Here is a 14388-nt window from a genome sequence, read left to right as displayed (position 1 = left end):
TTATTCAGTATTCAGGTTGTAAATGTTGGTGTCACAATCTTCACAACCCATTACATTGTATATAGTCCCAGTTTATATGAGGAACTTTGATTTTGGTGGTCCTTGTGGACAAAAGCGGTAGTGTTTCTGAGCACCAGAGTCCCTTTAGAAAACCTCTCATTTTACTGCAGCAGGGTCTGACAGTCTGCCCCGCACAGCTCCTGGTTCTGGTTCTCCTTTCCCTCCAGCGGGCCCAGCGATACTGCCTGGGCCTCCAGGCGGAGCAGCGAGGTGAAGCTCTGCTCTTGGCCGGAGCGAGAGTCTGAGCTGAAGGAGTCTCTACAAAAGTTGCAAAATGATTTGTTCTTGTTCTCACGTGTTCCACACCGAAAGACAATACAATTAAAACTTTAATATCACAACTGTCTCAATTCATGTTTAATTAATTACATACAGCAAGTCCATCACAATTAAAACACATTGCACAACTTCTCCAGTACATAGCGCTTTCATTCATCTAACATTTTGGGCCATCTTGCCTTCATCAGGTTGGTGTCTGAGGCCGTTTCCGATTTCTTAACTGTTCATTAATCAGTCATAAGAAGAATATGTGTAAAATAACATAATCATCCTTTATTATCCTCATTATAAAAGTAATGATGATGATGATAATGTTTTGTATATAGGGTATCTGTGGTGATCTACCAGTTATATGACTGTATAAGGAAACCTGAAATAGCCTCAAACACCACCCTGATGAAGGCAACACAGCTGAAAATAAACACATTTATCTTTTACAGTTATCCGTCAAGGGAACACATAGCAAAAAACTATAAAATATTAATCAATGAACTTAGAAGACAAAGAATCTATTTATGGATTGTACTGTGGAAGAACATAATCAGAGACTAGGGACGTTTTTCCATTCTAATGTATTCATTGCATTGTACAAGTCTTGCATAAAAACAATATCTTGAGTAAATTCAAGTTTGTACAGACGACACAGACAATTTTTTACTGCATATCATTAACCTCAACCCCGTTGAAGACGAGATTCAAACTGCCACTTATGTTGACATGTCTTCTTCCTCCTGAAATGCACAAAAGAAATAACAGTTTTATTCTCTAAGACCAATACAGAATTGTGTCTTCTATTTTCTTTCCTCCTTCTTTTTTCTCCCCTTTCACCCCCTTTTTCCTCTTTGTTCCCCCACCCACCCATTGTTCTCCAGCTTTTGCGGAGTTGGTAGAACATTAGACTTTTAATCCGAGGGTCCAGGGTCCAGGGTTCTTATTCGAGCAGATATTCCTCTGCATCAGCAGTTTTTTTTCAGTTTTCCCTCCTATCACTTGGTTTTATATTTTTTATTGTCTATTTTATAGTTTATATTATATTGTAATTTGAATATTTGAATATCTCTGTGGGTGTAGCATGGAAGGGCTACAACTGCATTTCATGGTGCAATCCTGTATTGTACAATAACACGTTTAAAATTGGTGGAGTCTTCCATCTGGTACAGTCAGAGAATCACCACCTGATGAACTGAGAGGTCATGTCTTGTTCATTTAGCTGATATTGTTGTTGGTTACTGTATACTCATTTTGTAAGGAACATAATCAATAAGCACTGGAAATGCATTAAATGTAGTTCAAAAGAGAGAGACTTCCTCCACTCACTTGGATCAGATTATTATTGAACACCATAGCTTGAAGAGCACAGGTGTGGTTAAGATCATTAATGAAAGCTTAGGGGCGTAGGTTAGCTTAGGTTCCTGCATGATGCTGCTGCTACATGCACAGTAGCTATACATCCGTATAGTCAGTGTATTAAAAGGTATAATATTCCGCAGGCCGCTCTGTGGAGGACTTCCTCCACGAGATGAGGTAGAGGGACGGGCGGAAAATGCCGTGCACAACAAAGTAGCAGAAAAAACACTGAGCGTTGGCGGAGGCTGAGGCCAGGAGGAAGGGCTGGCTGTTCCACGAAAGGAAGCCCTATACCTGCCAGCTGTGTGGCATGCCAAAGAATTATGAATATGGCCACACGTTTCCGTTTCTGCTCAATGACTAATAGTGGGAAGACTATGGAGCAGTGGCTAGCGGAGCAGAGGGCTGCCTCCCCCACTTCCGCCGCCTCCGATGCCACCCAGCCATAGCTGTAGTGTGTTTTTTAGTGACTGACTGTTGTGTGTGCCTCTTCAAACTCTCTGTAGGCCAGCCAACTAGCGTCTCTGAGGAGGACTCTGTAGCCAAGCCAGCAGCCTCTCGCCCCCTGTGTGGTGGTCCTGCAGGTCACAGGGGATTCTACAGCTTCAGAGGTCATCAGTTCTGCGAGGTGGTGGCAGCAGGACGGATGACTCTGAAGCACTAGCATTTATTCACCGACAAATAAACTGTACACACACTGATACTGCTACGATCACAGCTATAACGCCACACACACGGCCTTTCAGACTCTCGCTAACGTAACGCCGGGTTGACAAGAGTACACTGCTGCCACACACACACGCACTTCCTTGTCCTGGTCTTTCGACCGGACACTCGCTAAATTTACGCCGTTCTCACTGGTACGCCAGGTAGACAAACCGCTGACAACCTCGTAGCTAAATGTTGTGGTGGAGATTTATGGGACAATACACGCGGCATCATGGCTGCTACCGTAACTCTCCCAGACGGGTGAAATGGGGACTCAGTTGTCTGCATACACCGCAGTTGGTGATAAATGATGGATTTAACCTGTTTGTCCATGGCTTTTCGTTGCAGCTGGTCGGCTTGTTATAGGTACTAAAAATAGCAGCGCTGCATGACACGCACTAATCTTGTCGGTTAAAGGGACTCTATGTAAGAATCAGAAATTGCTTGTTAACAGCAACACTTGAGGCCTTTAAAAGGTCACCTATTATGCAAAATGCACTTTTCCATGTTTTTTAAACATCAATATCTGTCCCCAGTGTGTCTACAGGTCACCATAGTATCATAAAAGACCATCCTCTCTTTTTTTCTCCTGCTCCATTTGTCCGGAAATGGGTGTAGAAAATCACTTCGCTTTTTTCCCTTCTCTTCTGACGTCATTAGAGAAATGCAAGCCATGTAAGGGTTTCCTGGTCGAACCAGAGAGAACGTCCAGCTAGCTGACCCCGCCCCACAGCGCGTCACTGTCTCTCCTCCTCAACCGAACTTGAGCAAAGTAGCTCCTACAGTTAGTCTGCAAGAACCAGCAGAACAGGCTTCATGTACTCCCATCATCTAAATATAACATGTTCTTTCACAAAGGCTTTATGTAATTACACTGTTTAAACAGATGATATTTATATATTATATATATTTGATGTCATGCATGTAGAAGAGTACAGGTAGTAGTGACTGTAAGCAACACAACACGTTTCTGTTTCACAGTCTAACTTTATTTTTATTAATATACCATTACTCTGATCTTCCATACATTTATCAGGTGTCTTTTACCAGAAATAATGAACTGACTACTGTTTCACATCTTCTATTTTCCACCCTGATGGTCGCTGTGTTTACACACCGTCTCATAGCGGTAGCATGTAGCTAACCCGTTAGCATGTAGCTACATGCTAACGGGTTAGCTCTGTATCTCCCATCTGCTCACAGCTGTCTGCTCTCAGCTGTCTGCTCTCCTCTGGGATGATTCTGTCGGTCATTTCTCACAGATGGATCTGTAAAGACAGACGTAAAACAGAGTGTATGTTTACGGTTTACAGAGTTGATGCATGAGGTAAACACTGAGCTAACTAACAGAGTTTCTGGTTTATAAACTTTATAAACTCTATTTTTAGCTCCTCTTTCTCCGTTAGCCAGAGCTTCTCTGGGGGCAGAGGGGGTGGGTGGGCGGGGAGAGAGTGACGCTGTGTTGAGGACGTTTGATTGACAGAAACGCTGACCAATCAGAGCAGAGTGGGAGGAGACAGGCTGTAAATCAGGATCTCTCAGACAGAGGCTAAATGCAGGCTAAGTGAGAGACACTGAGAAGAATAAAGTTTTTTTTAACATTGCAGCATGTAAACATGTTCTAGTGCAACATTAAATACATCTATGAACCTGGAAATGAGCATAATATGAGACCTTTAAGTCAACAAAAGTCAGCGTCCTGTTGCTCGCGCTCGCTCTACATAGACGAACAAGCATTGGTCAAAACAGTGAGGCGACACACGTCAGCTAAAACCACAATATCACTCTATATTTCAGCTGCTTGGCAGTAATGTTAGCTGACCAGACGAAGGTCTCTCCATGAACCAATGCTGATACTGTGTTGTCCTGCTTCAGACTCCCGTCTTCTGCAGTGTGTAGTGTGCGTGCATGCATGTGAGAGGTGGAGCTAGGGGTTTCGCGGTATACCAGTTTTGCGGTAATACAAACATGAAAATAGTAATATTGTGTAAATAATCCAGCCACGATATTTCGTGTTTAATTCAATTTAGCTCTTGGTTTAACCGTTTCTCTTTTGTGTTCTCCCGCACGCAGTAAATAAAAGCTTGTCGCAGACATGACGTCATACACGCGCGCCAAAGGCAAGCACTCGTCTTGTCTTCGGGATTGTCAAAATGACGACGAATAAAAGGAGATACTTTATCGCCATGCTTAAAACGTAAACTCTGCAGTGGGAATTCTTCGGGTTGCACAAGAAAACAAAGTACAGATGTGTGTCCAGTGTGCAGGGAATGTGAGGCTACAGTATTAGCTAAAGGAGGGAATACTTCAAACATGCTGCATAGTCACCTTCGCAATCATCATGCTGAACATTTCGCCACCGTAGAGCGACTAGATTGTAATGTTAGCATAACTAAACATGTCAGTTGAGTTACATGAGTTCAACGTTAGCAAATCTTGGTTAGTGAATGACTGTGAGCTGGCTGGCTAACGTTAGCTAGCCAGCTATAGCTGCGTTGTGTTGGCTGGCTGGCTCGGCTAGTTGAAGCCAAGCAATGCTAGCCAACCGAGACTTGCCAGCGATAGTGAACCGGTCGGCTGGCATTGCTTGGCTCTGGCTGGCTGGGTTGTTCGCCATCACTGGCGGGCTCCGACTGGCCAACACCACCCGGCTCCAACCAGCCAAGCCACCCGTCACCAGCGGCGCGTCCCAGCTGGCCAGCACTGCCTGGCTTCAACCATGATAGTGAATGGCTATGTTGGCTAGCTAGCTAATTTATGTGCTAAGTAAAGTTGGCTAACTTAATTAAGGTCTGTTCAACAAGACAGTGACAGCTTGAACTTTTCTTTTGGTCAGGCAGCAGCATCCAAGAAATGTGAGAAATCATCAGGGAAAGAAAAAGGAGCAGGTCAGCTAGGCCTAATTATTATATTCCATTAGTTTATTCAGTTCAGACACACTCACTGCCATGTAAAATACACTGTTATCCATTGTTTTGGAAAGAAAACAAACAAACGTTGGACCAAATATGGTTAAAGATGTATTTTAAGCGATTGCATAATTTTTTTTAAATGATATCGCGATAATATCATTCTCATGATATTTTTTGCCATGAAAACCGTATTGAGAAAAATGTATCTCGTGACAGCCCTAGGTGGAGTGAGTGAGAACGAGCGCGGTGCGTGAGTGAAGGCAGGCAGGCAGAGGAGCAGAGCAGCATCGACTGGAGACCAAAGCTCCCCTGTGTGTTCTGGCCGCGGTCAGGAGGCTGGAGCAGGAAGAGTTGACACTGTTTTGCAAGACGGGCTTCACTATATATAACTTTGCGGTTTTGGTGCTTCTGTGTAGTTTGTGTTGGAACAGCATAGCCACACGCAAGCACGCATGGGACACCGACCCGATTTATAAGTGTAAGAAGTTACAAACGGTACCTTTAATGGGTTAATAATCGGCTAACGAGGGTCAGTTATCGGCTAAAAAAAAATTCTAAATTAGCCTCCCTAATCCTGTTTGCATATATTTCCGAAATAATGTCCCTCCCCGTCGCCTGTCGGTCGAGCTCATCCATCATTTCAGAGCCAATCATCTTGCGTATCGCTACCAAGATTCTACCAAGATTTGACCAATCGGAGGCCGCCCTGCTACCAAGAATGGCGACAGCCAATCACCGTCCGTTGCGTCTACCAAGATTTGACCAATCACACTCGCTATCGCTACCAAGATTGACGCCGGAAGCCACGCCCCTAGAAATCAACGTCAGGTCCCTTCAACGGAAAGTCAAGTCCTTCACCAGCATTTCTTTTCGACCCGACGTCTTTGCTATAGTTTGGGTAAGTTCATCGTCAACCATTTATTGAAAATATGTGGTTTACATTGGTGGCGAGCCAGCACGCTAGCGAGCTAATGTCATATCCACTTAACCTGGCTATCTCACACTAGTTGAAGTCGCGAACGACTCTCCATTCATAACCAGCTGACGTCAGCTGATATGATACTATGCTTTATTTTAGGCAGCTGACAACACTAGTGTGTTAGCCTGTCTGTTTACATAGCACATTATGTAGTCCTACAGTTAATAACGGGCTGGCTATTTGGTAATAACACTGACGTTAACGTTAATCAATAGTACAAGACAGAAAATACGTAGTCCACAGTTTACCAACGTAATCTATGTTTCCACTCTTTATGTGTGGATCAGTCTATGTATTTGGTATTTTGCTGAGTATGCTAATTTAGCCCCTGTGTATATGAATTGTTTCAGAATGTTATAGTGTTAAGTTACAGGTAGTAAAGCAGTTGACAATAAGACATGGTAATGCATAGGTCCAGTAAGGTACTCACCTGGTAACTAGTTTTAAAAAATTAAATTGTTTACAGATTCTGTATAGTAAGTACATTATTAGAAAACACTGTATCACAGACAGACAGAGGCAACAACATATTGCATAACCTCTTTTGCATGAGAAGTAATGGACACAGAGTGTAATTTATGTTAGTTTAGCTAGATTGGAGATCAGGATACAAGGATGTATTGTCATATGCATAAATAAACAAGTTATCAATGCAATGACATTCTTAGTTTGCTGGATCACTATTCTGTAGTGAAATATACTAAAAGTAAATATGAAATTAAGAAAGAAGAAAGAAATTATAACATAACATATAGCAGGCCATAATTTTACAATATAAGAGGACAGACCAAGCATATTCTCACTGTGTTTTTTTTCTTTTTCCCCCAATCATACAGAATGGAGCCTAAATTTAGGAGGAGGGGGGATGGCCATGCTAGCCTCTTTGACACAGAGGAAGCAAAACGAATTAAGAGGGAGAACAGGCCATGGGTGCGGGCTCTGTCGCCTGAGAGGGTGAAAGAGTGCGAAGATGGCTGTTCTGCGTCGCGGTGGAGACCCGGAGAATATGCAGCATGTCCTGGGCCAACATCAGATGCAGTTTGGGATATTCAGGGGCCAAACTTTTCAATGGGTGGCAGAAAATGCGTTGGGGTATGCGGGTTATGTGGTGGCATCAATGTCAGAGGAGTCGGGAAACTCTGATTCACACAACAACCTCGTCAACAAAAGAGCCTTCCAGGGGTACATCTCACATTATCCGGCAGGCCGTTATGCCATCCAGGTCAAGCGGGAGGTGAGATCCGCTAGAAGCCAGAGCCAACCTGCCACTGCTGCTGCTGCCACCTCCACACAGCTGCCCTCCACCTCACCACGGCCCTCAGCCTCTTCACGAGCTGCAACCACCACACAGCCGCCCTCCAGCTCACCACGGCCCTCAGCCTCTTCACGAGCTGCAACCACCACACAGCCGCCCTCCAGCTCACCACGGCCCTCAGCCTCTTCACGAGCTGCAACCACCACACAGCCGCCCTCCACCTCACCACGGCCCTCAGCCTCTTCACGAGCTGCAACCACCACACAGCCGCCCTCCAGCTCACCACGGCCCTCAGCCTCTTCACGAGCTGCAACCACCACACAGCCGCCCTCCAGCTCACCACGGCCCTCAGCCTCTTCACAAGCTGCAACCACCACACAGCTGCCCTCCATCTCACCACGGCCCTCAGCCTCTTCGCAAGCTGCAACCACCACACAGCTGCCCTCCACCTCACCACGGCCCCCAGCCTCTTTGCGAGCAGGCCATCTCGACCTCAAAAATCACCTTCGTCAGCCCAGAGAGCCTGCCTCCTGCAGTTGAAAGGAAAGGAAGACCCTGTATGCCTAACAGCAGTGTGGCAAATCCCCACATCTTTGTTTTGCCCCCTAATACTGCAGGGATGGCCCAGCTAAAACAAAGACTGAACATAACTCCATCTGCTGGTCTTAGGCCGCCCTTCCTTGCAGCTCTCGAGCCGCCTCTCCAGGCAGCTCCCCAACCTCTCAGACCTCTCCTGCTTGCGCCCAGACCTCTCCTGTGTGCAGCCCAACCTCACCTGCCTGCACCACAACCTCTCTTGCCTGCCTTCCAATCTGTGGTTCCTGCAGGTTCTTCCCTGACAGATGTGCCTTACACCACTCAAAATTACCACAAGAGGAAAAGACAGGAGGAGGAACAGAGTGGCAAAAGGAAGAGGAAATACTCTAGGAAGAGTGACGCCATCACCTGCAAGCAGTGTCAGAGGGAGCGGGACCCTGCCACCCACCAGCAGTACTTTGGGAACTGGTACTGCCAGGCCACAGCCACCGTGACTCTGGCTGAGTGGAGGGCTGCACTTGAAGCCTGGGGATATGGCACAAAAAAAGATGCTCGACCCTGATAACTCTGTGCACATTAGCCTATATTGTATTGTATATATACTATTTCATATACTGTATTGTATTCTAGTAATAATAGTATTAATAATAATCTATTATATGATACTATATTCTATTCTATTCTATTACATGGTATTATATTATATTATATGGTATTATATTATATTATATTTTATTATATTGCATTATATTATATATATATTATTCTAGTAACAATAGTATTTATAATATATATTTTTTATTGTATTATATATATTCTGTTCTATTTTGTTCCATTACATTGTATTCCTGTTGATTTTATTGTTGATAAATGTATATACCACTGATTGCACTGATTTTATTACTGTACTGTTTTTTAAAATTTGTTTATAATAAATATGTTATTAAGATGACTCAATACAAGTGTTCTTTTTCATTCAAATACAATGTATAGCATACCACTGAATTATATTATATACAATAAATATATATATACTCTTCTAGTAATAATAGTATTAATAATAATCTATTTTATTAGCCTATATTATATTAAATTATATTATAATATTATATATAAACTATTCTGTCCTGTTCCTAAATGATAGGCTATTAATTAATCAATCACAATGGCAAGTGTATAAAGTTAATAGTCAATGCTTGTGATAAAAAAAATATTGTAATATTTACATACACCACACACTGCTTAATTTCTACCATAGATTAAGCACAACAGACAATATTAACACACCGTTTGAACCGCCTTAATAATAAAGCCAATTACATCTTTCATATCATTACAACACGGGATACGAGGCGATGATCATCAGCCGTGTTTTGGTAGCGCGTTAATGTTACTATTTATAGCATTAATAGCTCGACGATCTGCGATAATAAAGCCAATAGGAAATAGCGATAATAATGATAAATGACCGTCATTATAACGGCAACGATAAAAGATCCACCTTAGAACCATCTATGCATGTGTGTTTGCTAAATAGTAATGGCATGAGGTTTGGGTGACACGGGTTTCGAGGCGAGGATCATCAGACATATTCTGGTAGTGTGTTACTATTTTTAGCAACCGTAGCACGACCAACCGGCTACTTCCTTGTCCCATGGGGTCCACCGCAAGGGGAGGAACTTCGCCTCTCTATACTCGACCTCAACTTCTGCATCTCAAGAGGAGTCAGCGGATTATCTACTATTTATCCAAGGCTTCCACTCAAATACTCACACATATGGTGTCAACTAGTTTACACAAGTTTTATTTTGTACTGCAACTTTACATAAGTATACTGATAGCATAAGTATAGCCTACTGATAGTTTACTGGTTTAATACTTGTAGCCCACTTTTTAGTTTATGAAAGTACTGCACTACAGATAAGTAAAAATGAACAGAGTTTATTTTCCAACCAAGAGGAAAAAACACAGGCAGGGAGCTTGCTGACTCGTGGAGGTATCACCAGCGAGGAGAGAATGGAACACGAGGACTGAGCACATGGAATTATTTAATCACAGGAGACAACGGAAGTTGGTGAAGCAGCGAGGCACACAGGATAAACCTGAGCACAGGAAAAAAACACAGGCAAGTACGTGGATCACGAGCAACACTACAAAACTAGCAATCTACAAAAACACTGGGAGAGCAGGCACGCAATGCACTACTGAACGAGACGGAATTATCTGGCAGTGTAGTGGAGTGAAGACCAGGCTTTTATGGGGAGGTTGATGAGGTGAGTGGAACCTGGTGTGCCTCCTCTGCTGCCGAAGGAGGAGCCAGCCAGCCACACCCCCTGCCACACACATGCCCTACCAGGAGAAAAAGACCGAGAGGAGAAGGGGAGAGAGAAAGAGAGAGCAAACACAAAAAGACCTACAAACAAAACCAAAACTAACAGAATCATCACAAGTACGCTTTAAAGTATACTCCCAGTAAACCACTAGTTTAATAGTTTTTATACTGCAAGTATAGGCTAATTGTATATATTTGTAGCCCACTTTTTAGCAGAGATGGGTAATCGAGGCTGCGTCTTGGATTCGAATGATTTATGTATCACATAAAGAGACTTGCTCCTTTTATTTGATGTGATGATTTGTGATGAGATTAAAAAAATACGTAAAATGTGTTGTTCTCGCATGCCTCCACGGTGAACGGATAAAATCAAAAACTTAAATTCTTGTTGAACTGAAGTAAATTCATATCAAAACATCCTTTTACAAATTCTCTATCAACAAGTAAGCACAACTACAAGCCAAGTATACCTTTCTGTAGGCCTACAAGGCAAGAATACTTAATTATACTTTTCTTAAGTGTATCTCGATCAAAAGATTAAGTACAAGTTGGCCTATAAGCCAAATAAACTTAGACTTTACTGAATACTTGTCCGTATAAGCCAAGTATACTTAAATATATTTTTGTTAAAGGGACTCTATGTAAGAATCAGAAATTGCTTGTTGACAGTGACACCTGTTGTCGTTAAGTCAACGAAAGTCAGCGTCCTGTTGCTCGCGCTCATGCTTGTGCTCGCTCTACATAGACATGAACGAGCATCGCTCAAAACAGTGAGTCGACACACGTCAGCTAAAACCACAATATCACTCTATATTTCAGCTGCTTGGCAGTAATGTTAGCTGACTAGACGAAGGTCTCTCCATGAATCAATGCTGATACTAGTGTTGGCTTTTCCTGCCTCAGCTCCCCGACCGCAGCCGGAGGGAACAGGGGAGACACCGGAGATTTGGTCGGAGACGATAACTTTTCTCGCTGCGGAGCCCCGTCACTTCACAAGACACGGGAAACCTCTGTTGGTCTGGAGAAGCTGCAGCAGTTATTTCTGCAAAAAAATCCACTGTACATTCAGTAGATATTCTTAGAGCTACTAACTCTTCTGCAGTGTGGAGTGTGCGCGCATACACTTGAGAGTGGAGCGAAAGAGCAAGTCAGAACGAGCGCACTGTGTGAGTGAAGACAGGCAGAGAATCAGAGTACAGCAGAGACTCCGGTCCTGGAGACCAAAGCTACGGACTCCCCCATGTCCTCCAATCGCGGCCAACACTGTTTAACAGACGGGCTTCACTAGATAGAACTTTGCTGTTTTGGTGCTTCCGCGTAGTTTGTGTTGGAGTCTTGTCTGGACAGCGTAGCCAAATGCGAGCGCACATCGGACACCGCAACGATTTATACGTGTAAGAAGTTACAAACAGTCCCTTTAAATAAGTATATCTAAGTTCATAAAAAATAAACTGAAAGTATGCTCTCTTATTCTAAGTTTAAAAGAAGTACACTAATAGCACACTTGAATAAACTTCTTTTTGGTAAGGGTACGTTTGCTGAGACTTCACAGAGGTGGTGTAGATGTGCAGTTCTGCTGGGTACCAGCGCACGACAAGCTAGCATAAAGGGCCTTATAAAATGAAATAACTGTGCCAACACCACTTGGCAGAGGAGAAGGAAAAGCAGTAATTAAGAGGAAAGGAATGTACTTTGCTATGACTGTATTCGTTCTTCGTCCTTCCGTTTCTGTCCTCGTCCCACTTTTTCGGCCATCTCTACCATAAAGAAAGGAACAGAAAGGAGGAAATAATCACAACGACACTCAGGCTGGATCACACAGGGTTAAATGGTACTAAGTTTGTGGTGGGGGAGGAGGAAAGGAACAGTGACAAGTGTGTTAAAGAACACGTTGGAGCATGTTTTATTGCATTGTTACACCCCACCCTTGGGCAGCCCTATTGGGGCGAACAACACTCCAACACGGACCTAAATCAACCACAGAGGACACCTTTAATAACACTCAAATCCATATAGGATTTATCAACAAAGAGATATGAACAAGACCATACAAAAACTATAGGCTGAGAGGCACCAAAACCAGTAGTCCCCACACATCAGAGATTCCTCTCCCTTCTGCTGCTGGCAAAGGAGCTTTTAAGCACTTCCTTCCCAACCTCATTGAGCAATGCAGCACACCTGGACACCTCGTTGAGCAAAGCAGCACACCTGGGCACCTCGTTGAGTAATGCAGCACACCTGGGCACCTCGTTGAGCAAAGCAGCACACCTGGGCAGAGCTACTGGAGAGGGAAAAGGGACAACAGCACAGAAAACACACACAGCAGTAACAAACATGTACGACGTAGGGATGTGCAATACAAGCAAAAATACTATTTGAAAATCACTGGGAATTATTCAATTATTATTCGAATAATACCGCACCCGGTCCCAGTGTGCTCCGTGCTTAATGCAGCAGTCTGTGGCTGGCAGACCTCCTTGCACATCATACCTCTGTTCCTTGGTTTTTGGTTCCTTTTCCTTGTTTTTACAGCACAACATCCATGCAGCACATTTTCACACATCCACTCCCTACACTACTGACTGTAAAGATTCCTCCCATACGTTCTTTAGACTTACTTTTTACATACTTTTTGGTTAATAAATCATTTTATTTCATACTTGTCAACCCTGCCGATTTTTACCGTGAGACTCACGTTTTTCATTGCCCTCTCCCGGTTTCCTCCCGGGGTCACAATTCTCTTGTTTTTCTCCTGATTTTCACTCCTTTTTTCATTAGCCATTCTGTTTCCACCCAGACGACAAAGTTACACCAAATATAATATATATTTATATATATATATATATTTATTATATTTACATAGAATTAAAAGTAGGCCTATTTATCATATTTTGTTATTTTCGTTCTTTAAAAGTCACCAGAGTTTCAGGAAACAAAGTCTCCTGAAACTACATTTTTTCTGGGGGAGGACCTCCAGACCCCCCGCCTTGGTTTATAAATCCTCCCTATTTTGAAGGTCTCAAGGTTGGCAAGTATGCTTTATTTGTTCAGTATACCCGTGTGTCTCCCGTGTTAAACTGCAGACCCATCACCCTAACATCACATATCTGTAAATTAATGGAACGTATGGTTAATGAGAGGCTTATGTATTTTTTGGAAAGGAGGGGCTTGGTGGCTGCATACCAGAAGAGGCAGGAGCACGATGGATCTGGTTGTGTGTTTAGAGGATGAAGTCAGAAAACCCAGGTTAATAAAGAATCAGTGACGGCAGCGTTTTTTGATGTGGAAAAGGCGTGTGATATGCTATGGAGAGAACGGTTGCTGATCAAGCTACATCAAAATGGGAATTGAGGGAAACCTGTTTAATTGGATTGTGGATTTTTTTAGGTGGAAGAGCCATCCAGGTTAAGATAGGCTCAGAGCTTTCAGAAAGCCATGTTGTAGAAAATGGTACGCCCCAGGGGAGTGTTATAAGTCCTACATTATTCTCAATTATGATAAATGATATAGTTGGAGGTATTCTGGCAGAGATGGGAAGGTCTCTGTTTGCGGATGACGGGGCTCTGTGGAAGAGGGGAAGGAATATGGGGCATATAGTTAAGAAACTAAAAGAAAGGAATAAAACAAGTGGAAAGATGGGGAACAGAATGGGGTTTTACATCTTCGGTGCAAAAGACTAAAGTCATGTTCTTCACAAACAAGAAAGCAAAGGAAGGAATGAATCTGAGTTTATATGGAAGTAAGTTAGAGAGAGTTTTTATTTTATTTTATTTATGTAACCTTTATTTAACCAGGTTAGTCCCTTTGAGATTAAGAACCTCTTTTCCAAGGGAGACCTGGGGTCTCATTTATAACCGTTGCGTACGCACATTTCAGGCCCCGTTTTGTGCGTACGCACTTCCAACGCAAAAGTTGTGCTGATAAAAACAAACTTGATGGGAGAATGTGCGCAGCTGTACGGAAACTTTGACCCATGCGT

The 14388-nt window shown here is 43.1% G+C and overlaps 1 long non-coding RNA gene across 2 annotated transcripts in view; it reads right to left on the bottom strand.

Annotated features, from left to right (window-relative positions):
- Nucleotides 1–2872: 2872 nt before the first annotated feature.
- The window catches only part of LOC141765156 (uncharacterized), a 297228-nt gene continuing 285712 nt past the window's right edge, over nucleotides 2873–14388 (bottom strand). The window contains exon 4 of one of the 2 annotated variants that reach the window (XR_012593391.1): nucleotides 2873–3080. This is a non-coding gene — a long non-coding RNA (uncharacterized LOC141765156). Of the gene's footprint in view, nucleotides 3081–3184; nucleotides 3343–14388 lie in introns of those variants that run through there. The other variant, XR_012593390.1, reaches the window with a different exon arrangement.

Source organism: Sebastes fasciatus, chromosome 3 (assembly GCF_043250625.1).
Source record: "Sebastes fasciatus isolate fSebFas1 chromosome 3, fSebFas1.pri, whole genome shotgun sequence".
Lineage (NCBI taxonomy): Eukaryota > Metazoa > Chordata > Actinopteri > Perciformes > Sebastidae > Sebastes > Sebastes fasciatus.
The sequence above is the reverse complement of the archived record's forward strand: the minus strand, read 5'-3'. Positions and strand labels throughout refer to the sequence as shown.